General features: G+C 41.2%; 1 protein-coding gene and 1 pseudogene across 2 annotated transcripts in view; both read right to left on the reverse strand.

The window, feature by feature from the left end:
• The window catches only part of TMEM45B (transmembrane protein 45B), a 32841-nt gene extending 9404 nt beyond the window's left edge, over positions 1-23437 (reverse strand). The window contains exons 1-2 of one of the 2 annotated variants that reach the window (XM_045080351.1): positions 23098-23436; positions 3138-3238 (exon numbers count right to left, since the gene is read on the reverse strand). The gene's annotated coding sequence lies outside the window, so the exon portion shown is untranslated. Of the gene's footprint in view, positions 1-3137; positions 3239-23097 lie in introns of both variants that reach the window. The other variant, XM_045080352.1, reaches the window with a different exon arrangement.
• LOC123392214 lies at positions 1328-1420 on the reverse strand (annotated as a pseudogene).
• Positions 23438-25329: the final 1892 nt, after the last annotated feature.

The raw sequence follows: 25329 nt of genomic DNA on the forward strand, positions 1-25329 counted from the left end.
TCTTCTAGGAATTTTATAGCTTTACATTTTACATTTAGATCTATGGTTCATTTTGAGTCATCTTTTGTGATGGGTAAGGTCTGTGTCTAGATTAATTTTTTGCAAGTGGATATCCAGTTGTTCAGAGCTATTTGTTGAAGAGACTGTATTGCTTCATTGTGTTAGTTACCTTGGCTCTTCTGTCAAAGATCAATTAATTGATCAGGGTCTATTTCTAGGCTCTATATTTCTGTTTCATTGATCTATTTGCCTATTTCTTTGCCAATACCACAGTCTCTTGATAACTGTAGATTTATAATAAGTCTTGAAGTTGGGTCACATGAGTCCTTTGTTCTTTGTTCTTCTTCAGTATTGTGTTGGCTATTCTGGGTCTTTTGCCTCTCCATATAAAATATGAAATAACTTGCTGGGCTCTTTTCTTTCTTTCTTTCTTTTTTGAAGATTTTATTTATTTATTTAACAGAGAGAGCACAAGTAGGCAGAGAGGCAGGCAGGGGTGGGTTGAAACAGGCTCCCTGCTGAGGAGATAGCCCTATGTGGGACTCCATCCCAGGACCCTGAGATCATGACCTGAGCTGAAGGCAGAGGCTCAACCTACTGAGCCACCCAAGTGCCCCAACTTGCTGGGCTCTTGATTGAGATTACATTTAATTATTAGTTGAGTCAGGAAGAACTGATATCTTGACCATATCAAGACCTTGTTTTCCTATCCATGCACATGGAATATTTCTCCATTTATTTAATTCTTTCGTTTCATTCATCCAAGTTTTGTGGTTTTCTTCAAACAGATCTTGTACTTACTGTGTTAGTTTTACACCTAAGTATTTCTTTTTGGGGGGTTGCTAATGTAATGTGTTTTTAATTTCAAATTCCTCTTGTTCTTTCATACCTTTTTTGTTCCTCTTTTCCTTATTTACTGCTGTCTTTTGTGTATAACATAATTTGGATGTATTATTCTAATTCCTCTTTTCATATTTTTAAGCTATAGTTTTGAAAATATTCTTTTCTAGTGCTGGCTCTAGAAATTACGGTATGCATCACTGTCTACTTAGGTTAATATTAACTTAATTCTGGTAAAATATAGCCATTTTGCTAATTTATAGCTCCATATCCTACGCCCTTCATCATGCCATTGTTGAAATATGTATTAATGATGAAGAAATATAAATTTATGTATATAACATCTATATTATAAACCAACAGCATTACAATTATTGCTTTAAATAGTCATTTCAAAAAACTTCTTAGTAAGTTTTTAATTTTAATTCCAGTATAGTTAACATATGTGTTATATTAGTTTTAGGTGTACAATATAGTGATTCAATACAAAAATATGTTTGCATATCATGCTTGTGCAGAGGCCATGTTAATCTTCTCTGTATCATTCCAATTTTAGTATCTATGCTGTTGAACTGAGCACTGAATAGTCTTACATTTTGCAGGAAATAGAGACGGATATATAGCCTTTATATTTAATTACGTATTTAACCATTTCGAGTGCTCTTCATTCCTTCCTGTGCATTTGAATAATACTTTAATCTCATTTACTTCCAACAGGAAGGAGATCCTTTAATATTTCTTATAGATCAGTTCTGTTACCAATGAATTCTTTCTGTTTTGTTTACCCGGAAATATCTTTATTTCATTTTCATTTTTGAAAAATAGGCTGGATACAGAAGTCTTAGTTGGCAGTTTTTCCTTTCAACATTTTGATTATGTCATTCCATTGGCTTCTGGCTGATGAGAAATCAGCTATTAATTATATTGTTATCCCCCAGGGAGTTACTTTTCTTCCTGCATTCAAGTTTTTCCTCTTATCGTTGGCTTTCAGCAGTCTGACTCTAATATATCTTTTTGCAGTTCTTCTGTGTTTTGTTTTGTTTTATTCTTTGATCTTGGCTAAGTGGCTTGGGTCTGTAGTTTAATATTTTTCATCAAACTTGAGAAGTTTTCAGCCATTAATTCCTCAGTTATCTTTTCTGACTCCCCCCTCTCTCGGCCTCCCCTTCCCTGCTCATTCCCTTGTTTAACTCAGAGAGCCAAGGATTTTCAACCCCGGTTGCCACCCTAAATTGCATCTGTTTCTCCTGGCAGCAAAACTACTTGTTTACATAGCTAGCTCCACATTACTTCACAGACCTGTACCCCTGGGGCAAATAGTACATTATATGTCAATAAAAAAAAAAAAAAAGGAAAAATAAGTCATTGACTGAGTGGAGGTGTTAATGGCAGCAGCCTCAGGCAAAAAGCCCATGGCCTCCAACTGCTTTGCCTGAAGATATAGTAGCTTTTCAAAAACAAAAGCTGCTGTTGGGAGTTTAGCTGACTTACTCCATAATACCGCTGTCCTCTCCATTTTGTGTGGGCAAGTGGCCAGCAGAGGCCTTGAACTGGCACGAGCCCGTCCTGCGAGCAAGCCCCAGAGATCAACAGCAGAGTCTATTCATGCTTCCATTACCGGAAGGCTCTCTTCTCATTCCTTTTAAACCCTGTATTGATCAACATTTTAAAAAAGCCTCCGTTTTCATTTAGTGTTCAACACAGGTCCCCTTCATGATCAAGCCTGTTCTACTCCCTTGTTTTCTTAGCCAGAAGTGCAGAAAAACCAGCTCTGCAAATCCTTCCTGTCCTTCCCCATTTTTTGAGGAGCAATACCCTGAATGAAGGCAGAGTCCTTGTCTGTTCACACCAGTTTGTCAGGCTTCACCCTCCCTTTTTACCTGGTTTCGGATTCACATCAGTGAATGCAGGGCCTGCAGCACATCTGTAGACACTATTTCTGAACTTACTTATGCTACTTGGAAAGCTGAGTACCTTGATTTGATGAGGGAGAGGAGCAGGGAGGTAGATTTCTTCCAGTAACCAATTAGTAGATTACTTTACTTGATTAGCTACCTCATAGGACATGTAGTACAGATATAGGATAGGTCAGTTTCAATAAAGAGGAAAAAGGAACTAACTAACTTCAAATTAAAAAATAAAAATTTAGACTTCTAATAATTTGGATAACACCATTCAAAGAGGCTAAGTCCCCGAGGAGTCTAGCTTTAAAAAATAATAATTTAAAAATAAATTAAAAAGCAGATGTTTAAGGGATAGGTCCTTTAGAATTACACTCTAAAATACTTCAGAGGTACCTGGGTGGTTCAGTCAGGTAAGCGTCCAACTCTTGATTTTGGCTCAGGTCTTTTTTCCCCCTTTTTTAAAAGTAGGCTCCACAGGGCTTATACTCACAAACCTGAGATTTAAAAAAAAAAAAAAAAAAAATCAATCTAAGGAAAACCCACAGAGAAAACGTCAGAAAGTGCTTCTGCAAAGACAACCTTCCTTTCTTATTTTAATATATTTGCTCTTTTTTTGATATTGCACTAGCTACAGTGTGAAGGGAGGGCTGAGTGTTTTGGAGAGGTAGTAGCTTTAAGTTACAGCTGACAGCTGAGAAGCCTAGTGGTTTGGGTACCTTTTCATGTCCTGTCTTAAGGAGATCACTGGACCAGGAACATCATTTGCATAAGAGGTTTGACATGCTTTTCCTTGTCCTCCTTCTCTTTAACCATTTCCCTCCTCTACATTCTCTAATTTTAATTTGAGCTAAGTGAAATGGAAGACAAGTTGAACATGTCCAGAAGAGAAAAAAGAGGGAAGAGTAAGGACGAGGAGAAGACAGGGAAAGAGGAGGGCTGGAGAGTCAGAGAAGTAGAGGGAGTGAGCAGAGCAAAGGAGAAATTATGCTTGATGCGGTTTGCCTGTAGTTAAAAATAAAACTTGATATGGTGCCTTTTGCTTCTTAATAAAGCCCATATTTTCCCTTCTTTTAGATGAAGAAAGTAGGGAAAGGATGCAGTTAGATGAGTGAGAGAATCAAAAATAAGGAAATCAAATTTTATTTTCTTCCTTGAGTGCCTGGGCTTAGCAACCAGCACTCTCTAACATTAGAACTAAGGACTTGGCATTCATGGAAGGGGGGTTGGAATTAAAGCCAATTTCTCCCAATTTGAGATGACAGGATACAAATATATAGATTACCAAATATCAGAGAACCTGGACCTCTTCTTAGTTCTAGCCATCCATTTGACTTAGTAAATTATGGTTTATCTTCACGATGGGAAATTATGTAATCATTAAAAAGAATGAATTAGAGCTATACCAGCTGTACTGGAAGGTTTTCCATGAAAGAGTTGGCTGAGACAAGCATGATGGAAAAGAATACTTATAATATGACCCATTTAAAACAAAATAAAACAAACAAAAACAAATAATATGAACCATTTGGAGCAACAGTGGTACTGTCCTGCATATGTATATTATATATGTGTACAGGTATCTGACTATATGAACAGGGAAAGCAATATGGAAGGGTACTTTGAGGGTATGTAATACTATATATTAAGTATGTCTGGCTCTCTGTCTTCTGGGCACATGGTATGATTGCATTTTCTGGCCCCCTGTGGTTGGGTGGGGTCTTGGGAATTGTGGGCAGAAACATGTGATTGCCAGTTCAAGGACTCCCCCCCCCACCTGAACACATTTCCCTTTACCACGTTACTATCAATATTCATGACAGTAGCTCTTCTAAGAGCCCAGATTCCAGAGTGAGGAGACATGGAGCAGAGCCCCAAACAAGCCATGATGAACACATGGCATGAGAAAAATAAACGTGTAATGAGCCACTAAGCTTTGCAGATTGTTTTTATCCAGCATTACCTAAATTGTTATGAATCATACGGATGTACAGGTAGGACATGTTATAGGTAGGACATGTACAGGTAGGACATGTTATAGGTAGGACACTCAGGCTTTTGCAGTTTCTTTAAAAAGATATTGGAAAGCTTTACTATTTCAAGGGAAGAAGTTATGATGTCATGAAGAATGGCAGAATTTGTACCAAAAAGTTGCAAAAGACAATTTTGGCAAATTGTATCTGCAACTGTCCTGACTCCCCCCCCCCCTTGTCTTTCTGATATCTGATAGACACATTTTCTCTTTCGAAATGGTGCCTGAGTTCTTCTACCTCCACCCTACTGCCCTGCCTTAAAAGGCAGCAAAATTAAAATTCGAGCAAGTGGGGGGTCTGTTTGTTACATTGTAAGGTTAACCTCTAGGGCCATTTCTCCAACCCCCCCCCCCCGCCACCGCTGCATTCTCAACAGTGGCGATGTGTCTGTGGATACTTCTGGTCATTGTCACAAATGGGGGTGATGGCAGTGTTGTTCGCATCCAGTGGGTAGAGCCCGGAAGTCCTGCTAAGCGTTTTGCAGTATGCAGGACACCCCCCACGACAAAGCAATTCTGCAGCTCAACTCTCAGTAATGCTGAGGCTGTGAGACCCTGAGACCCTGATCTATTCTAGGATAGCTCCCTATCTTGTTTACTTTCTGAAGGAAGCAGAGATCCGGCTGCCTTTATTTGTTGTGTATGTCACCACTTATTAGAGTGTTCTACCTTCAAAACTGTTTATGGGGCATAAACTCACTTTCCTAGAAATTATCTCCCTTGCTTGCCATGATGCTCTTTTTGTTTGTTTTTAAGTAACAGCTTTATGGAGATATAATTCACATACCATTTTTTATCTACAGTATAAAATTCAGTGGTTTTGCATAGATCTATGGAGTTGTACAATCAATCACCACAGTCAATTTTAGAACATTTTCATACCCACAAAAAAATTCCCCTAACCCATTAGTGACTCCATTTTCCCAAGTCCTCTTTCCTAAAAGCTCTAGGGAACCACTAATGTACTTTTTATCTCTACTAATTTACCTATTCTGGACATTTTACATAAATTGAGTCAAACAACATGTAGTTACTTGAGACTGACTTTTTTTTTTTAATTGTTTAATTGCTACACCCAGGATGGGGCTCGAACTCACAACCTCAAGATCAAGAGTCACATGCTCTCCCAACTGAGCCAGCCAGGTGCCCGCAGACTGGTTTCTTTCTTTTTGCATCATGTTTTCAAGGTTCATCCACGTTGTGGCATGCATCGCTACTTATCCCTTTCTATGGCTGAATATTTCATTGTATGCATATAACGCATTTATTGGTTTGCTGGGGCTGCCGTAACAAACCACACTAGGTGATTTAAAAAAAAAAATTATTTTCTCACAGTTCTGGAGGTTAGAAGTCTGAAATGGAGGTGTTGGCAGGGTTGGTTTTTTCTGAGGCCTTTGTCCTGGGTTTGAAGATGGCACACCTTCACATTTATCTTCCCGTGGTATGCGCCTGTGTCCTCTTCTTATAGGGCAACAGCTAGATTAGATTAGAGCCCTCCCTGATGATGTCATTGTAACTTAATTATCTCTTTAAAGACCATGTCTTCAAATATAGTCACCTTCTGAAGTACTGGAGGCTAGGACTTCAACAACATATGAATTGGTGGGGGGTGGGGAGCATAATTCAGCCCATAACACCCCATTTTATTTATCTGTTCATCACTTAATTCACAGTTCCATATACTTTTATAGATTTAATTACTAAACCACTACAAAAGACAACTCAGATGTATCTAAGAAGACACTCTGAAGGTTTCAACAACTTTGCTAAGTGTTCCTTCTTTGTATTCCTGGGACAGTTTTTCCTAATGAATCTGAAAGTCACCCTCATATGGTTCTAGAAGTCTTAGTGCTTTCTTGCTATTTCTCTTTTTCTTTTTTCAAATAATAGCTTTGTTGACATATAATTCATATGCCATAAAATTCAGTACTTCAAAGCATATAATTCAGTGATTGCTGGTATCTTCATAGTTGTGCAACCATTACCACCGTCTGATTTTAGAACATTTTCATCAACCCAAAGCCATCATTCCCCATTTCCTCCCAATCCCTCTGACCCTGGCAACCACTAGCCTCCTTTACGTCTCCATGGGTTTGCCTATTCTAGATATTTCCTATAAGTATAATCCTATAGGACTCTTTTTTTTTTTTTCTGCCTCTTTCACTTAGCATGGTTTCAAGGTTCATCCAATCTTGTAGCATGTATCAGTGCTTCACTCTTTTTTATTGCTGTTGTTATTTCAGAGGGAGAGAGAGTGCAAGCAGGAGGGAGAGAGAGGTTGAGTAATGCTCAAGCAGACTCCCTGCTGAGTGGGGAGCCCAACTTGGGGGACTCTATCTTATGACCCTAAGATCATGACCTGAGCCTTTGGAAACCAAGAGTCCGATGCTTACCAACTGAGCTACCCAGGCACCTCCATTCATTTTTATTGTTGAATAATACTCCATTGTACAGATCTGGCATATTTTGTTTAGCTATGCATCTGGTTTTTAAATTTTAATCTTTCAAAAATCTTTAAAAATACTTATTTGAGGGGCACCTGGGTGGCTCAGTGGGTTAAAGCCTCTGCCTTTAGCTTGGGTCATGGTCTCAGGGTCCTGGGATTGAGCCCCACATGGGGCTATCTGCTCAGTGGGGAGCCTGCTTCCCCTTTTTTCTCTGCCTGCCTCTCTGCCTGCTGTGATCTCTCTCTGTCAAAATAAATAAATAAAATTAAAAAAATATATTTATTTGAGAGAGCGGGAGCGAGAGAGCAAGAGAATGAGCACACAGGCAGGAGAAGCAGTAGAGGGAGAGGGAGAAGCAGGCGCTCTACTGAGCAGCGAGCCTGATGCAGAGCTGAATTTCAGGAACCTGGATCATGACCTGAGCTGAGGGCAGATGCTTAACAGATGGAGCCACCCATGCATCCCAGAAGCTTTTGATTTTAATGAAGTCCAGTTTACCTATTTTTTTTCTTTTGTGGTTTGTGCTTTTGGTGTCCTAAGAAACCACTGCTTAACTCAAAAACATGAAGATTCACTCCTGTGTTTTCTAAGATTTTTACAGTTTTATTTCTTACATTTATGTCTATGATCCATTTTAATTAACTTTTGTATATGTTGTGAGGTCATGATCCAACTTCATTTTTGCATATCCAACTGTCCCAGCCATCTGGTGAAGAGATTCTTTTCCCCTTTGAATTGTCTTGGTGCCTGTCCGTTTACGTTTCTACTCTTGAAAATGGATTTTGTCAATCTTCAGAGAAGGACCTTGACTACAATAAGGTGAAACTCTGGTGAAGAAAGAGTACTTCAACTCTTATGACACATATATTAAGTATTTTAAAAGAGTGTGCAGAGTTATGACAATGCAAGGAGGACTCTGACTCACCCCGCAAGAAATAGGAGAAAGATTATAGAGGGAAGTGTCCCTAAAACTTCCTTGAAAAACAGGTAAGCATAGGTAGGGTGGATACAGTGCCAGGCAGAGCAAATAGTACATGCAAAGGCGAAGAAGCAGGTGCAGCTAATCATCCATACAGTCAGAGTTAGCCAGGTAATGTTGCTTACTCTCTTCACCCTGCTATTCCTACCTTCTTTACCAACAAAGACCAAATGTCACTCTCTTCCATGGGTCGAATCCATTAACCCTTGAAATTATCTCAGAATGGGAATGAACAAAGCAGTATACTTCAAGTCAAATAAGCCAAACCTTGGGGTCCTGTGTGCCCAAGGGTCTCTGGAAATGATATGAACCAACTCACAAATGGGCCTGAGGAAGGTTAAGTTAGAAAAGATGCAAGTCAAGTTTTATGTTAGTTCGGGTGCATTCAATTTCCCAGATTTCCCTAAAGGAAACTGGGTTCTTACACATTCCTTTAAGAAGAAATATAGTCACATAATAGAAAGAACATGAACTATGGAGTATAGATCCTTCTTTTGCTACTCCTGCTGGTAAGAGCTTGCGTAAGTTCCCTAACTTCTCTGGATTTCAATACCCCCTTTTCCAAAACAGGGACCTCAACAGAAGCATCTTGTGAAGATTAACTGAGAGTTTCTAGCAGCTAACTAGAGTGAGTGTTTAACAAATGTTAGTTTCCTCTCTTCTCTGGTATTCTTATACTTATTCCCACAACTAATGGGGGGAGAAACTTGGGCTTCTCTCTTAGCGGAAGTATAATTATTGAACTAAGGCTGTTGTCCTTTGCCTTTGGTACTTATTTCCAAGTGGAGAGGGAGGAATCATATGGCACATTTGCTGATCCTGGAGAAGGTAGCCGTTGAGTATCTTTTTTTTTTTTTTTAAAGGTTTTATTTATTTATTTGACAGTGAGAGAGGGAACACAAGCGGGGGAGCGGGAGAGGGAGAAGCAGGCTTCCCACTGAGCAGGGAGCCCGATGCAGGGCTGGATCCCAGGACTCCGGGACCACAACCCAAGTTGAAGGCAGATGCTTAATGACTGAGCCACCCAGGCACCCCCGTTGAATATCTTTTTAATAGGAATGGGATGTGTGTTTGGTCAGTAGGCAAGTAGGTTATGGGGAGGATACAGAATATTACTTTACTCCACAACACGGTTTTTATACTTTTTGAATCTATTCTTGCCAACAGAAACACTCAGATGGCTTCTGGTCTGAGTTTACTTTGGAATATAACCAACCCTACCTGACTCAGCTTTCTGTTACTCTGCAAATAACAAGCTTAATACCCCTCCTTCTTCTATGAGCTGCTTGGTAGTAAGATGCAGAGAAAGCAGAAGTACAGAGGTGAAAGTTCTCTGTTGCCCACAGCTGCTGTGACAGTGAACTTCACTGAACTTCAGGCAGAGTGTACCCCTGCTTTACAGTACCTGAGAGCCCTTATGTCACTCTGGAAGCTATCACTCTTTTTAAAATTTCATAACTACTACTGTCACTGTTATTTTCTCTGTAAGTGGGTAGGTGGGTCCTTGAACAACTGGTCAGAAGGCATAAGACCAGAATAAGAATCTGAAACTTGTCTGGCATGAGTTCATGAGCTATGGAACAACATTCCATGAACTTAACATGGTTTCAAGGTTCATCCAATCTTATAGCATGTATCAATGTGTCATTCCTATCAGAGCTCAGTTTCTTTCCAGCTGAGTTTGATTTCTAAGCGAAAGATGGTCTTAGTCCTGCTTTCTTTCTTTCTTTCTTTTTTTTTCCCCTTCATGTGATCCTATTAACTAGAAGACTCTGTGCTGGGTGATGAGGAAATAATAAAGTGAATAAGAAATGACCCCTCCTAAAATTTGTATGGACCCACAAAAGATCCTGAATAACCAAAGCAATCTTCAAAAAGAAAAGCAAAGCTGGAAGCATCACAATTCTGATTTTAGTATATGTGCTGTGGAAGTGAGCACAGCATCACAATTCTGAACTTCAAGTTATAGTACAAAGCTGTAGTAGTCAATACAGTATAGTATAGTCATAAAGATAGACACAGAGATGAATGGAACAAAATAGAAAATTCAGAAACAAACCCACAATTATATCATCAATTAATCTTTGATGAAGCAGAAAAGAGTATTATTGGGAGAAATATAGTCTCTTCAGCAAATGCCATTGGGAAAACTGGATGGCAACATGCAAAAGGATGAAACTGGACCACTTTCTTTCTTTCTTAGAAAAAAAAAAAGATTTTATTTATTTATTTGACAGACAGAAATCACAAGTAGGCAGAGAGGCAGGTGGAGGGTGGGCAGGCGCAGAGCAGAGAGCCTGATGTGGGACTCAATCCCAGGACCCTGAGATCATGACTCGAGCTGAAGGTAGAGGCTTAATCCACTGAGACACTCAGGTGCCCCTGGATCACTTTCTTATACCATACACAAAAATAAATTCAAAATGGATTAAAGACCTAAATGTGAGACCTGTAGCCATAAAAATCCCGAAGACAGCACAGGCAGTAATTTCTCTGACACTGGCTATAACAACTTTTTTCTAGATAGGTTCCTTGAGGCAAGGGAATTGCAAGCAAAAATAAACTACTGGGAGTACATCAAAATAAAAACTTATGCACAGTGAAGGAAACAATCAGAAAAACTAAACCCCGACCTATGGAATGGGAGATGGTATTTGAAAATGACATATCCAACATATCCAAAATATATAAGAACTTATAAAACTCAACATTCAAAAACCAAATAATCCAATTTAAAGTGGGCAGAAGACATGAGCAGACATTTCTCCAAAGAAGACATACAGATGACCGACAGACACATGAAAAGGTGCTGATCATCACGCATTATTGGAGAAGTGCAAATCAAAACTATAATGAGATATCACTATACACCTGTCAGAATGGCTAAAATCAACAACACAAGAAACAACAGATGTGGAAAAAAAGGAACAATTATGCACTGTTGATGGGAATACAAACTGGTGCAGCCACTCTGGAGAACAGTATGGAGGTTCCTCAAAAAATTAAAAACAGAGCTGCCCGATGACCCAGCAATCACACTACTGGGTGTTTACCCAAAGAATACAAAAATACTGATACAAAAATACTATTCAAAGGGATACATGCACCCCATGTTTATAGCAGGATTAAATAAGTACAATAGCCAAAATATAGTAACAGCCCAAGTGTCCACTTCATCCATCCAAGTGATGAATGGATAAAGAAGATTGGTATCTATCTATCTATCTATCTTATATATATTTTGGCTATTGTACTTATTTAATAAGTACATATTTTGGCTATTGTACTTATTTAATAATATATATATCTTATATATATACATGAAATATATATTTATATATACATATATGTATACATACAATGCAATATTACTCAGCCATAAAAATGAGATCTTGCCATTTCAATGACATGGGTGGGACTAGAGAGTATTATGCTAAGCGAAATGAGTCAGTAACAGAAAGACAAATATTGTATGATTTCACTCATATGTGGAATTTAAGAAACAAAGCAAAAAAAAGAAAAAAGAAAGGCAAATCCAGAAACTATAGACTCTTGGGGTGCCTGGCTGGCTTAGTCAGTTAAGTGTCTTTGGCTCAAGTCATGATCTCAAGTTCTTGGGATCAAGCCCCGCATCAGGCTCCTTGTTCAGTAGGGAGCCAGCCTGCTTCTCTCTCTGACTGCTGCTCCCCCTGCTTGTGCTCTCTCTTTCTCTGTCTCTCTGACAAATAAATAAAAAAGGAAAGGAAAAGAAGGGAAAGGAAAGGAAGGAAGGAAGAAAGGGAGGGAAGGAGGAAGGAAGGAAGGAAGGAAGGAATTATGGAGTCTTTTTTTTTTTTTAAGATTTATTTATTTATTTACTTGACAGAGAGAGATCACGAGTAGGCAGAGAGGCAGGCAGAGAAAGAGAGGGGGAAGCAGACTCCCCGCTGAGCAGAGAGCCTGATGCGGGACTCGATCCCAGGACCCTGAGATCATGACCCAAGATGAAGGCAGAGGCTCAACCCACAGAGCCACCCAGGCGCCCAAAACTATAGATTCTTAACTATAGAGAACAAATATGGTTACCAGAGAAGAGGTGGGTGGGGGATGGGTGGAATAGGTGATGGGGATTAAGGAGTGCACGTGTCATGATAAGCGCCAGGGGATTAAAATAAAAACTTAAAAAAAGAAAAGAAAAGAAAAGAAATGACCCCTCTCCTTGAGGAGTTTATAATCTAGTATGGAGCTATATACTTGTGAAAGTTTGAATGTCAGGAAATATATGGATTGTAATTCTCTAGTCACAGAGGGGGCTGGCATTACAGTTGGGCCTTTCTTGATTGCCTCTTTCAAACTGTCATGAAAATTAGTCTTAGTGGAATCTTGAATTAAAAACTGAAGAACATATCTGGGCTAAGTTCCATGAGTTCTCAAGAACTAATAAAGAACACTGGCCTCTGAGTCAGCTGACCTGGATTCTAGTCCATGTTTTGTTATGAACTTACTTTGTGACCTTGAGCAAGATATATAACCTCTCAGGATCATAACTTCTTTGTTAAATGGTAGTTTGGAAGAGGTTCTCTCCATGGCTTCTCCTAGTTCTAAAATCACTTTCCATGTTCACCCCTAACACAATACAAAAAATGAACTGAAACATGAAAAGGACAGAGCAAGTTCAGACATGAACATGGGGAGAAAATGGAACTAAAGTTGTGGATATGACCAAAGAGGACAAGCAGTCACTTCTGCGTACATTACAGCAGGAGGGGGCATCCCTAGACTTGAAAGGCTCGCTTATTTTTTAAGCACCAAGAAACCATTTCTCATGTATTTTTCCTTCCTTCTGTACTATCAGTGAACGTGCCTGGCATTTAAGTCAGTGAACAAGATGGATGCTGGGCCTTCTACTGCATTCAGCAGCGCTTCTGGACACATGCAAGGTCTTACTCCCATTTCCCATAGACTGGTGTCTGAAAACTCGTCCCTTCCCTCAGAGCTGAGTTCACTCAACCCTAGGTAAATCTTTCCTCTCATTCCAGGAAAACAATCGAGACTACAAGGCACCAATCATCTCAATTTCCTTTTCCTCACCTATGAATTCATATCTTTCTACACCTATTCTTCTCAAATTCACCTCTCTGATAGGCCAGTCTTCCATCTGTGTCCTCTGGGTCTACTTCTATTACTCAGGAACTTCTCTCACTTGTTGTTGCTTTCTTCCTTCCAACTATGACCAGGCACAAGGCTTTTCCCACACAAAATAACAAAAGAAATCAGGAAAAAGAAACAAAAAAAAATCTGCTTTGACCCTGGCTCTCTGAAGAACCACTGTGTACCTCTTCCTATTTACTATTTCAAACATAAAAATAACATAGCTAATGTATATAAAGAGTTATAAAGAGTAACTTAACAACTGTGTCTGATGACCCAGCTTAAGAAAAAGAACACTACTAACATCCTTGGAGCTTCCTGTTGACACCTCTTGATGGCTTTTCCCCTTCCTCCCTCTTGAGAAATAAGCATCATTTTGAAATGTGTGTTCAGCATTCACTCACTTTTGTTTTATTATATACTACATACTTACTACATATATTATCTCCAAACAAAATACAGTTTTACAAAGTTTTTAACTTTATATATATTTTTTTTCTCAAAATATGTGGATCTTTTTCTTACCATCTCCCCTAGTCCAGAGACAAAATACCTTTGATAATAGGTCTACTTATAGATAATTAAAAACAATTTCTAATATTGAAATTCTTTGACAAGTCAGTAAATTACTGAAATAAATTACCACTTACATGAAATTTTCTTTGGATAGAAAGGAATTTTGATGGCTTGTGTAATGCAATCAAACATTGTCAAAATCATTTAAATTTCTTGGAAAAACCTGGAAATACAACTGTTTTCTCCATTTATTGCTCCTCCTTCTCCACCATGACAATGAAATGATTCATAGATGTCACCAAATGTTCCTCATACTGTTTCAATGAAATCTTTATGTTCCTCATACTGTTTCAATGAAGTCTTTAATATATCACGTGAATAGACTTCTCTTCTGTTCTTGTGTTGCTCCAGTTGAAGACGTCACTTAGTCACTTACTTTCGGAATTAACCTTCTGTTTTTGGCTTTCATGATACTCTTCTGTCCTGGCTCTCTTCATCTTCTGTAATCTTCTTCCTCTACTTTGACTTCCTCTCCTTTGACTCCTGTCCTGTCTCTTAAACCCTAGCAGACTTTGGTCCACTGTTCTTCTATAGATCTTCTTCTTGCAAGAACACACACACACACCCATAGTTCAATAACCACCTGCACACTGATGACACTTATCTCTAGCCTTGACCTCTTCCCTGAGTTTCAGACTCATATATCTAACTACCTGCTGAACCAACACACACACACATAAACACACAGATTCTTCTTAGACATCTCAGAGTCAACATGTCCCAACCTGAATTCATCATCTTCCTTCCCCATCAATTTGGCTTCTGTTCTGTATCTCAAACTCAGGTAATAGCTTAACATTCAGTCATTCCTAAAGTCAGATTCCTAAGACTCACCCTAGACACCCCCTCATCCTCCACTCTGTCCCACAGTATTCCAATTTCACAAGAGACTAAAATACTCTGCTCATTTTGCTTCTCCAAATTTTCTGGTGTTCTGTTTCCTTTCTGTTCCTACAATAGTTATCTCATTTAGGCTTTTGTTGTCTTTTGCTTTGATTACTGTAATGCTTATAATCATGCCTTCCATAAATCCTCCTTCCACTCTGCTACCAGAGTCATCTGCTTACAGATCTTACAATCTGACTACACTACTATAAAATTTAAAATATTTCATTGACTAACCACCACACCGATGTAATCCGCCCCTTTTCATGGCATATACCCAGAACCTGGCTCTTAGCCTGTCCCTTGAGCCTCATTTCCCATTTCTTTCCACCACAAACCTTATAGTATACACTTTGTTCATGTTATTCCCTCTACCTTTTTCAGTTTTACCATAGTATCTTACACTTATCTTGATTTTTATCACTTAGCTTGTTATATGAAAATTACACATTTACATGCCTTACTCACAAGACTATGAGTACCTCAAGAGCAGAGATCTTATCAGCTTCATCTTAAACTTCCCATGGCTTAGCACAAAACCTGCCATATAATAATAGTTCTTGATCTGAACTGAACTGATTCACCTTAGCTGTAATCCTGAATCATGAGGAAACTAGCTCCTAAATCCAGTAATTAGTAAGGCTGTGGCTAACATTACTTTTGCATATGATTTTTAGAGCTAAATGAATCCTTCAGAGATCATCTTGTACTATGCCTCTTAGACCCATGTATGGTTAAGCCAAAATATATCTGGAATCATATGACTCACAGGGTTATGATCCTGGAGTACCAATATCACTTTAAGATTTCAGAAAAAATGATCTTCAAGTTAAAACAAATAGAGATGTATTTTGGGGTAGCATATACTTTTTTTAGCATTAAGAGAGACTGTAGCTTAAGCCATCCTAATTTCATCCAAGACTCCATGCCATGAGAGTATAAGTTCTGTGGTGAGTAATAGTGTTTGAGAGACACTAATCTACCAATCACTATTTTACAATGATCTTGTAGTTTAGCTCTTGTTCTAGAGTCTTCTATATAAAAACAAACAATCCCAGTGGGAACAAAGCATAGAAACAATTCCAACAACAGCCAGAAGAGAGAGATTCTTCATTCTGCAACCTGGGTTAGTTTAAAAAGATGTCTGCTTGGTAGTCAGGGTAGGTCTTTTGAAATTAGTATGTCACTGTGCTTTCTGCAAAATATACCAGAGGGCAGATGAAGGTAGGGGAGAGGAGGCAGAAAAACAACATTATAACAGAACAAAGAGAAGGTCTGGGTCAAAGCGGGGGTCAAGGAGTGGGAGGAAGCAAAGGACAGTATAAGTGAGGCATTGAACATGAGGGGAAAAAAGCATTCAAATAGAACTGTTGTTCAAGATGGTACCAGACTTAGGGTGTTTGGTGATGACCTAAGAAATTATTACATCTTCAGTAAGATGATATAGGGAGTTTTACCCCCGGAAATTATACCTGGAGTCCTGGTAGAAAATCTTCCTAGTCTGTTTTTCAACACATCTATACATCAAATTTGAGAAACAGAGGAAACAGCAAGGGGACCATTAGGAAGGGTTAATTTAAAACGGGTAATGGGGGTGCCTGGGTGGTATAGTTGGTTAAGCAACTGCCTTTGGCTCAGGTCATGATCCCAGGATCCTGGGATCAAGTCCTCCATCAGGCTCCCTGTTCAGCAGGGAGTCTGCTTCTCCCTCTTACCTTCCCCCTCTCTTGCTTGCTCTTTCTCTTTCAAATAAGTAAATAAATAAAATCTTAAAAAAAAAATAAAATGGGGAGTGGAGTTGATTTGATTCAAGCAACATTTACCCAGGGCCTCTTGTGTATCAGCATGGTTCTAGATGCTGGAGAAACAGAAATAGCAAGGTTGGGCCCCAGCCTGAAAGGGCTTTGCAGTTAGTTGTCTTTAAAGATGCCTGAGAAGGAAGATCCAACAGTAGAAAATCTGGTATCTCATGCCTAGGCTTTCCTGTGAAGACAGCACTGAAAGCTAAATCAGTGAACCATATTATCTGATGACTTTACGTGATCTAAAACTTTCCTAGCAAAGAGGAGTGCCGAATCTGCCCCAGGTTTGGGTTATCACATGTCAGGCTGAGCAAAAAAGGAAAATACTATGGCTTTGGAGAGTGACTTTCAAGGGCAGAATATTTCTCCCAAATTCTATAACTAAGACATTCTCTAGTGGTATTAGAAAAATATTTTCTCAATATAACCTCTTAAAGAAAAATACTAAGCTAATTATCATTTTCCATCTTATTTAAAACCTTCTTGTAAATGACCTGTTAAGAGGTACCTGGTGGGGGCGTCTGGGTGGCTCAGTGGGTTAAAGCCTCTGCCTTCGGCTCAGGTCATGATCCCAGGGTCCTGGGATAGAGCCCTGCATTGGGCTCTCTGCTCAGCAGGGAGCCTGCTTCCTCCTCACTCTCTGCCTGCTTCTCTGCCTACTTGTGATCTCCGTCTGTCAAATAAATAAAATCTTAAAAAAAAAAAAAAAAAGAGGTACCTGGTGGCTTAATCTGCCACCCAGCTCTTAAGCATCAACCCCTACTTAGCTCAGGTCATAGTCCCAGGGTCCTGGGATCAAATACCACCCCCCCATGCTTCTCCCTCTCCTTCTTCTATGCTCATGCTCAAGCTCTCTCTCTAAAAAAGAAAAAATATATATGTTTATATCATATATATCATAATAGAAATGTAAAAGTTTAATACGAGGATAGGAAGACTTATTAGAACTAAAAGATGAGAGGTTTTTTAAAAATAGAAATGAAAAATTGGGGCGCCTGGGTGGCTCAGTGGGTTAAAGCCTCTGCCTTTGGCTCAGGTCGTGAACCCAGGGGATCGAGCCTGGCCGCATCAGGCTCTCTGCTCAGCAGGGAGCCTGCTTCCTCCTCTCTCTCTCCGCCTGCCTCTCTGCCTACTTGTGATCTCTGTCTGTCAAATAAATAAATAAAATCCTAAAAAAAAAAAAAGAAAGAAATAGAAAAGATAAGAGGGCAGATGCAAGAGATCCAGCATCTAAGTAATTTAAGTTGCAGAAAGTACAAGTTGCAGAAAGACAGAACAGAGGAAATTATGCAAAGAAGAAACCTGAGAACTGAAGAAAATGATTTTTAGACTGAAAAGGACTTTAAAGTACCTAGAACAATGACTGGCGGGTTGGGGGAAGCCAAAGCCAAAATCAACTAACAACATCATGACATATCAGAACAGGAGGAATGAACAAAAGAAAACCCTACAACCTTTCAGAGATAAAAACTAAATACAAGGGATCGGAAATCAGAATGGCATCAACTTCTCAACCAAGCTATTTAAAGACAGAGGAAAATGGAGAAATACTTTCAATATTTGAGGGGAAATTAATTCCAGTTAATATCCTATATTCAGCCAAACCATCAATCAAATGTGAAGGAAGAAAAATGATATCTTGAATGTACAAAGTCTGAAAAAGCGGCAAGGTCTTGTGGGGCCTGCATCTTGCATAATTTGGGGAGCCCACTTTAAGGAAAAGTTGTCAAGTTACAAACACAAAATTGGGTGTGGATGTGAATATTTATTTATATTGAGAAAAGAAATCACAACAAATGGGAGCCTTGGAGGCTCAAAGCTCTTGCTTCTAAGATCTCTTTAAAAAATGTGACACAAATGCTTCATGATGGCTACTTGGCTTTTCCTCCCCGTGGGTCAACTTGCAACAGGTTGCAGCCCTCACAGTGGCCATGTGAGCTTCAGCACCTTCAGGACAAATCCACCTCATCCTCCACATGCCCTTTCTCAGGAAGTTATGCTCCAGCAAAACCAAACTGAGTGAGAAGGCATGTATTCCAAGAATCAGAATCCAGTACCATCAACAAGATGGCAGCCAGGGGAGCTCCCAGGGTAACAAGGGACTCAGAATAACCAGTCCCAGAGAATGGGGTTGGGGACGCTGAGCCAGGATGCTTCCAAGAAAAGCAAATCAAACTGACTACTTTCTTGATGCTTTATTGGGAGGAACTTTACCCTCCTGTCAAAGTTTGAGTCAGAATTGTAGTGAGTGTTCAAAAAACACTAAGCAACTGAAGAAGAGGTAGCAGTAACTAAGTCCAGGGGATAGAAAAAGCTTATATGAGAAAGGAAGTGTAGAAATCATGATTTATCACACAGCTGGGTTGTGAATAACATTTACAGAGTCATAATAATGTAAACACTAAACATTGCTATATCAAAAAAGTTAGGCTATAACTATATTGGGACATTGTAAGAAAGGGAAGCAAATGTGATAAAGAAAAATGAGGGCATAAGGGAGAGATCCTTATCCTCCCAGGCAGGACGTCAGTAGATACTATCCAGAACTAGGGAAAAGAAAGAGAAATAGCCAGTATTAGCATGTTATTTGGCAGTATGAAGGTAAATATGATAGAAATAGCTGAGAGCACTGAAAATAGTTGCCTCAAGGGAGATAGCTCAGTGTAGACTTAGTAAGAACTTGTGACTTTTAAGACTACATATTTATTTTTAAAAAAGGCTACATATTTATTTATATTGACCAAAATAGAAAATTAAAAAAGAAAGTAATAGCTTCAAGAGGAATAAATGAGCCAGGAAAGACTTTGGAAATAAACTGAAGGTGCCTCTTCTAAACCACTTCCCAATTCCATGTTTTTCAGATTGTGCTCCTGTGACCACCTGCATTCAAATTATCTGGAGCGCCAGTTTATATAATTCAGATTTACAGACTCATCCCAGGCCTAAATAATCAGCATTTCTTGGACTGGACCTCAGAATCCATAATTTTAAAAAGTTCTCTACAACCACTGCATTATCTATTGCTTTTTTAGTAAACCAAAGAACAACAAAAAGTAAAAATAAAACAGCAAGGATAATCCATGTAGAAACAAAGAGTCAATGACTCATAAAACATACTATGGTAGGTACTGCTAGTTGTTTACCCAATATCCATTCTCCTCTTCTTCCTTGAAAGAATCCCTACTTTGTTGTATTGGCAACATGGTCAGCTAAACCACTAGCTTTGCTCAGGCTCCCTTATAGTAAGGAGTGGCTTTGTGACTTAGTTCTTATATGAATGAGGTACAAGAAGTCTATTGGGTAGAGCTTTCAAGAATGATCTATTATTATAAAAACACAGGTTCAGCTGGCACACACCTTCTGTCCTTTGTTGTGCCCTTTTTTCTGGTAAGCCCTCTCTGAAAAGAAGAGATGCCTGTCTTTCAGTGAGTAGGAAAGCCATATACTAAGGATGGTGGTACAGAAAGACAGAGGATACTGGCCCAGTCCTGAGCTTCTCACCTCTAGACATCTAGCTATCTGAGAAAAACAAACTCCTCACTTATGTTACTCCGGTGGGATTTTCTGTTACTTGTAGCTGAATGAAGTCCTAATGACATCTCACACTTGTTCAAATGTTTATTTGATGGGTATGGAACACATTTTGTTGAGCGCCTCAATTAGGCTCTTTCCTTCATAGAATGTGGAATCCAGTTATAGCTAAAGAATCTACAGATATTTGAGTCCAGGATTCAGAGAGGCTATGGTTTGTTATCCCAGACACCAAAGCAACACAGTACATCAAACTGAACAACTTGATTTATATACATATCTAGGAAATCCTCAAGAGACCACATGCTGGAAAGAGTCTGAATGCCAGGAGGCCTAACTTCTAACAAAATAGGTTTGGGTACTTGCTTAGTTTTCCCTGTATCTCCCCTTGCTCTTTGAATAAACTAAAAGATTGGGCTTGGTAATATTTCAGGCTATGCTCAGCTCTAAAATATTTTTGCAGTTACACTGAACAAAGGTTCGCATGAAATATGCCAAACAAGAATGTTTCTGAATTTAGATTCTAAGAGTTCAAGTCAGAGACTATATTCAATAAAAAAGTCAGGAGAAACTATCACAAAGAACTCCCCATCCTCAAATTAAATGAACAAATAAAAAGACACCATGTAAGGTACTGAGGTATTATAGAAGAAGTTCTGGTTTGAGTCCTGGCCCTGCCACTTACCAGCTTGATAACCCCAGGCCAGATACTCAGTATTATAAGACTCACCTTCCCTATTTATGAACTAAGCAATTACTCTTTCCTCACACTGCTGCTTATGGAAATCACCTTGTACAATGTAAAGCCCTTACGATGTGATACCAGCAAGATATCAATAACAGCTCGTTACATCTAAATCTGCAAGGGAATAAATGAGTATGCTTTGGTATTTTCAGTTTAAATTCTTCCTCACATAAGGGGGATACATGTTTTGAGTTTCTCTGTCCCTTCAGGAGTGCAGCCTGTGACACAGAGAAAAGATAAGACAGAAACAAAGATCTAAAATTCAAGTTACCTCTAGCCCCCAGCAAAGGTTTGGGGGACAAGAGTGGTTAAAAGGAAGGCTGAGTTCAAAGGAAGTGTGGGGATTACAAAACTTACTGGTTCCTCTAATTGTTCCTACTGGATATTGTGTAGTACTGTGCATGATCTAGTTTTGGTCTTGCAACCTGTCTCTAGAAATAAATACAGATGTGAAATCTGCCTGGTATACATCCATTAGTTGATGACACAGTGGTGACTTCCACTCTCTTAGCGCAATTATAAAAAGTTTTGCAATAACAGAACTTTGGCTATGGGAGCGGTTCCACATATGGTAAAACTGCCCTTATCCATTTCCAACAGGCAAACGCGTTTGAGGAAAAGAGATAATCCTTTGATTACAATCAACGTAAGTAATATCTGTACTTTGACCGATTAAGCATGGCAGCCCATGTTACCTTTCGAGTTAGCAGTTGTCTGTCTTTCTTTTTACTCCTTTTCTCTCCCTATCTCACAGTGCCATTTGCTAAGATGAGGCAAGAGACACAACCAAGACATACTGGAGCACACCCCAAATAGAATCACTGGTGTCAAACTCCAGCTTTGATAGTTCACCTGGGTCGTCATAACCATTGTCCACCAGAAGGGTGAGGGAGGAATCCACAGAATACAAGGAAAAACCTGCAGCCTGAGGTAAGGAGTGGTACTGTCGCTACCTCCCATGGAAGAAGTGAGAGGAAACCAAAGTCCTTTCAAAGGAAACGGAATGCGTCACACCAGAACTAATAATGCCCAACCAGAAGTAACGCTTCCCTTCTGCTTACATTAGGCATTCTCCCTTGTAAAATCAAGACACCATATTCAATAAGGCCTTCATATCAATTCCACGTCTGTTCCAGAAACTCCAGGAGCGGGGGGCAAGCACAGCCTCACGAAGCGGAAGAGCCCTCAGCCAAGAAGGGCGCCGCCGGAAGTGACGCCGGCCCGGGTCTTCCGGTATGTTATGACTCTCCTCCACAAAGTTTGACACCGACAAACTCCAGGCTGTACCGAACAGGTTAAGTAGTACATGTTTCTTAGAACAATAAGTCGTACTACCTATTAAAGTGAATGTAAAGACCCAGATAAGATTTTTACGCCACTTTATGATCCCAGCAACCACTGTTGGAGCGGTGGGCGGGGCCGGGGGGCAAACGGTCAGGGACGCGGAGGAACATGGCAGCTGTGAAGGGACATGGCCAAAGGGCACGTGGAATCAATGGTCGCTTCGCAGAAGAGGTGGCTGTCTAAAATTTTTTCAAAGATCTCTTTCATGAAGCGACCGGTTTTCCCTTTCTGAAGCGCAAATCCTTCCTACATCTGGGGCTGGAATGTATCTGCAGAGGTTAGACTCTGGACCCAGACGGGTCGCCTGAAACGATGTTTGGGTCCAGTGTAAACCTCCCCGAGCCCTGCTCACCGCCCCTCGGCCCCTACCCACGGAGGCCGCAGTGGAAGCTAAGTCACAACTCGGGGAGCTTTGTCGGCCGGTCGCCTGTTGTTACTGAATCCCGGGCTTCCTGGCTCGGGGAGAGGCTCCGGCTCGTCCTATTTGTGGGCAGGCGCTCACGAGGCCGACGGTAGGGCGCTGAGTGCCCGCGGCGACGTGGGACCGGCCGGTCTCGGCCCGAGAGGAGCCCTGCGGGCGGGGTGTCCTCGGATCCTGGGACCCGCGGGGCGGAATGGACGGCGGGGGCTTCGCACTTCGAAGCTCCTCTGGCCCAGCCGCACCGTCTGCCTGACCGGCCGTGGCCGCGGCCGCCGGCGACCCGACAGCGGTGCGCGCCCAGGGGCCTCCCCGATCAGCTGCCCCAGCCCTGGGCCGGCCGGCCCCTCCGACTCTCCTGCGCGCTGCATGCCCCCCACTCTTCCGCCCCATCCACCCCGCGGGAGGCCGCGTCCCCTGGCCCAGCCCGCGGCCGTCCTCGCCCCCAGCCCGCAGCGGCGGCTCACCTGCGCCGAGCGCCCCGGAGTCTTCCGCTGCCCGCGTCGAGCGCCCACTGCCGCAGCCGCCCGGCAGGTGCGAGCGCCCGGCCCGGCCCAGGCAGCGCCGCCAGCCGGCGCTCCCCACCCCTGCCCGGCTCTCCCCGCCCTCGCGGGCGTGCGGGGCCTCCCGTCCCAATGCCCGCACTTCCCTCCACGCCCCGACACTCCCGCCGAGGTGCTCTCCGGACCCAAGACACGCCCTGGGGTGTGCTCGGACGGCAGCCGGTTCCTGGGCACCCGAGGCGGACGGCGAGCCACCGTGACCTCCTATGATGCAAAGCGCTTGCAGAGCCTGGGAGGCGGCGAGGCTTCGGGAGCAGAGGCTGTCGCAAGAAGGCTGTTTACCGAGCGGGCAGTCGCGGTGAACACACCGGCGACCTAGTCACGGATCTCCCTGCAGCAAAGGAATGCTGTGGAGTCATATCCTGGACCAGAGTCCGATTTTCTGGTTTTAGCTTAGGGTCACACGCGATCTGCCGCATGTTAGATCCGCACAGTTCCAGGCACTGGAGAAAGAGCTGCGAAGCAAAGCCCCTGCTGGAACGGGCTGGCTTCCGACGAAGAAATGCGCGACTTTCTTTGTAGTATCCGTGTGTGCTCAGTGCCCTCATCTGTAAGGGGTTGGCCTCGTAGTTTCCTACTCTTAATCGTAACACCCTGCGGAAGTTAGAAACTTACCCCTTAGCAAGAGCTAAGGCTCCACGTCAGACCTACCGATCCGAATCTGGGAAGGAGTGAGGGCAGAAGGACCTGTTAGAAAAGTTACCTAGGTGACCTCAGGAAGTCAGGGTTGAGAACCTCGCTTCTAGATCTCTAAGATGCCTTCCAGCTTGTTCCGTTGTTATCAGTGCTAGAAACCAAGAAAGCCTTCATGGACAAGATGGTCTACGTAGGTTTTAAAGAAAGGTGAATGATATACAGGAGCAGGGCGGCAGGGGACGAGATCCCAACTACAGCCTCTTTTGATCAAGTAACCTTTCTTTTCTATAAAATCAAATGAAGGCGCTTCTGAGAATAAGGCATCAACCTGAGTAAATCTTTCCTCTGTGAGACAGAGTGAATGAGGCCTGATGGAAGATAATGGCAGAGAGGCGCTGCTATCAGTTAAAAGGCTAATTGAGCCACGCAATTCAGATGGATTGTGTGCCAGCCCCAGGAGCTGGGAGAGCTCCTCTTTTATTTCCCATCAATTTGGGAATTTAGCTAGCCACCAGACCTCATCTTGGCACTTGCTCACATCCATTGTTTTTGAAATGGGTGAGAACGTGGAGTCCTGGATGTCTGTTACCCTGGGAAACTCTGTCGCTAGAAGATCCCTGCAATGGTCAGGCTTTCTCTTCAGTGATGTTTTCCTCTAAGGCTATGGGGATGAAACAGATGTGTGACCTTTCAGTTGTAGTTATTGCTGGGTAGAGATGCTTCTTAACATTGAAAAATTGGAACTAAGAAAATTATACCTGCCTCAAATTATAATATCGAAGTGCCAGGACAAACTAGTTTTTGCAAATTAAGTTTGACTGTCCTTAACTTGATCTGTACAAACAACACAAATCAACTAGCTTCAGTTAACAAAAAAATAAGTAATTAATATATCAACAGCCATAAATTAATACAAGAACAGCTACCAATTATGATAAAACCATTTAATAAAACAATGAAACAGATTAGTGTCTAGAAACAGATCCAAGTGTATGTGGATCTTGATAAACACAAGAATGGTTTTTGAATTAAATTCAGTGGGAAATTGTTTGCTTTATAAATACTGGGGATATAATGGGCTGTTCTTTTGGAAGCTCTTATCACAGATTTGACCATTATCTGATCTCCCCTGGGCCATCATGATAGTAATAGGGCACATGGACACCTGGAATGAGTACCATTTTTTCCAGCCTCCCTTTTAGCTAGGATGGGTTATATGACTAAGTTCAGGACAATAGGTAAGAGCCGGAAGTGTGGTACAGGCAACTGCCGGGTGGAGTCTAGAAAAGAAGGGGATGTGCCCATCCTCTCCCCTGTCCTGTCCTGCTGACCAGAATGTGGAGGTGGTAGTGAGCCATCTTGGAAAATGACTGGTGGAGTAAGGGGATGAAAGAAGGCTGGGTTCCGTACCAGTCCTGGAATGCCCATCTCCAGGTGGTATGTGAAAGAGACATAAAATTATATCTGGTATAAGTCCCAGCAGTTGGAGGTTTTTGTCGT

The sequence above is a fragment of the Mustela putorius genome, unplaced genomic scaffold, assembly GCF_011764305.1.
Source record: "Mustela putorius furo isolate JIRA1106 unplaced genomic scaffold, ASM1176430v1.1 tig00000460_pilon_pilon_pilon, whole genome shotgun sequence".
In the NCBI taxonomy this organism is placed as follows: Eukaryota; Metazoa; Chordata; class Mammalia; order Carnivora; family Mustelidae; genus Mustela; species Mustela putorius.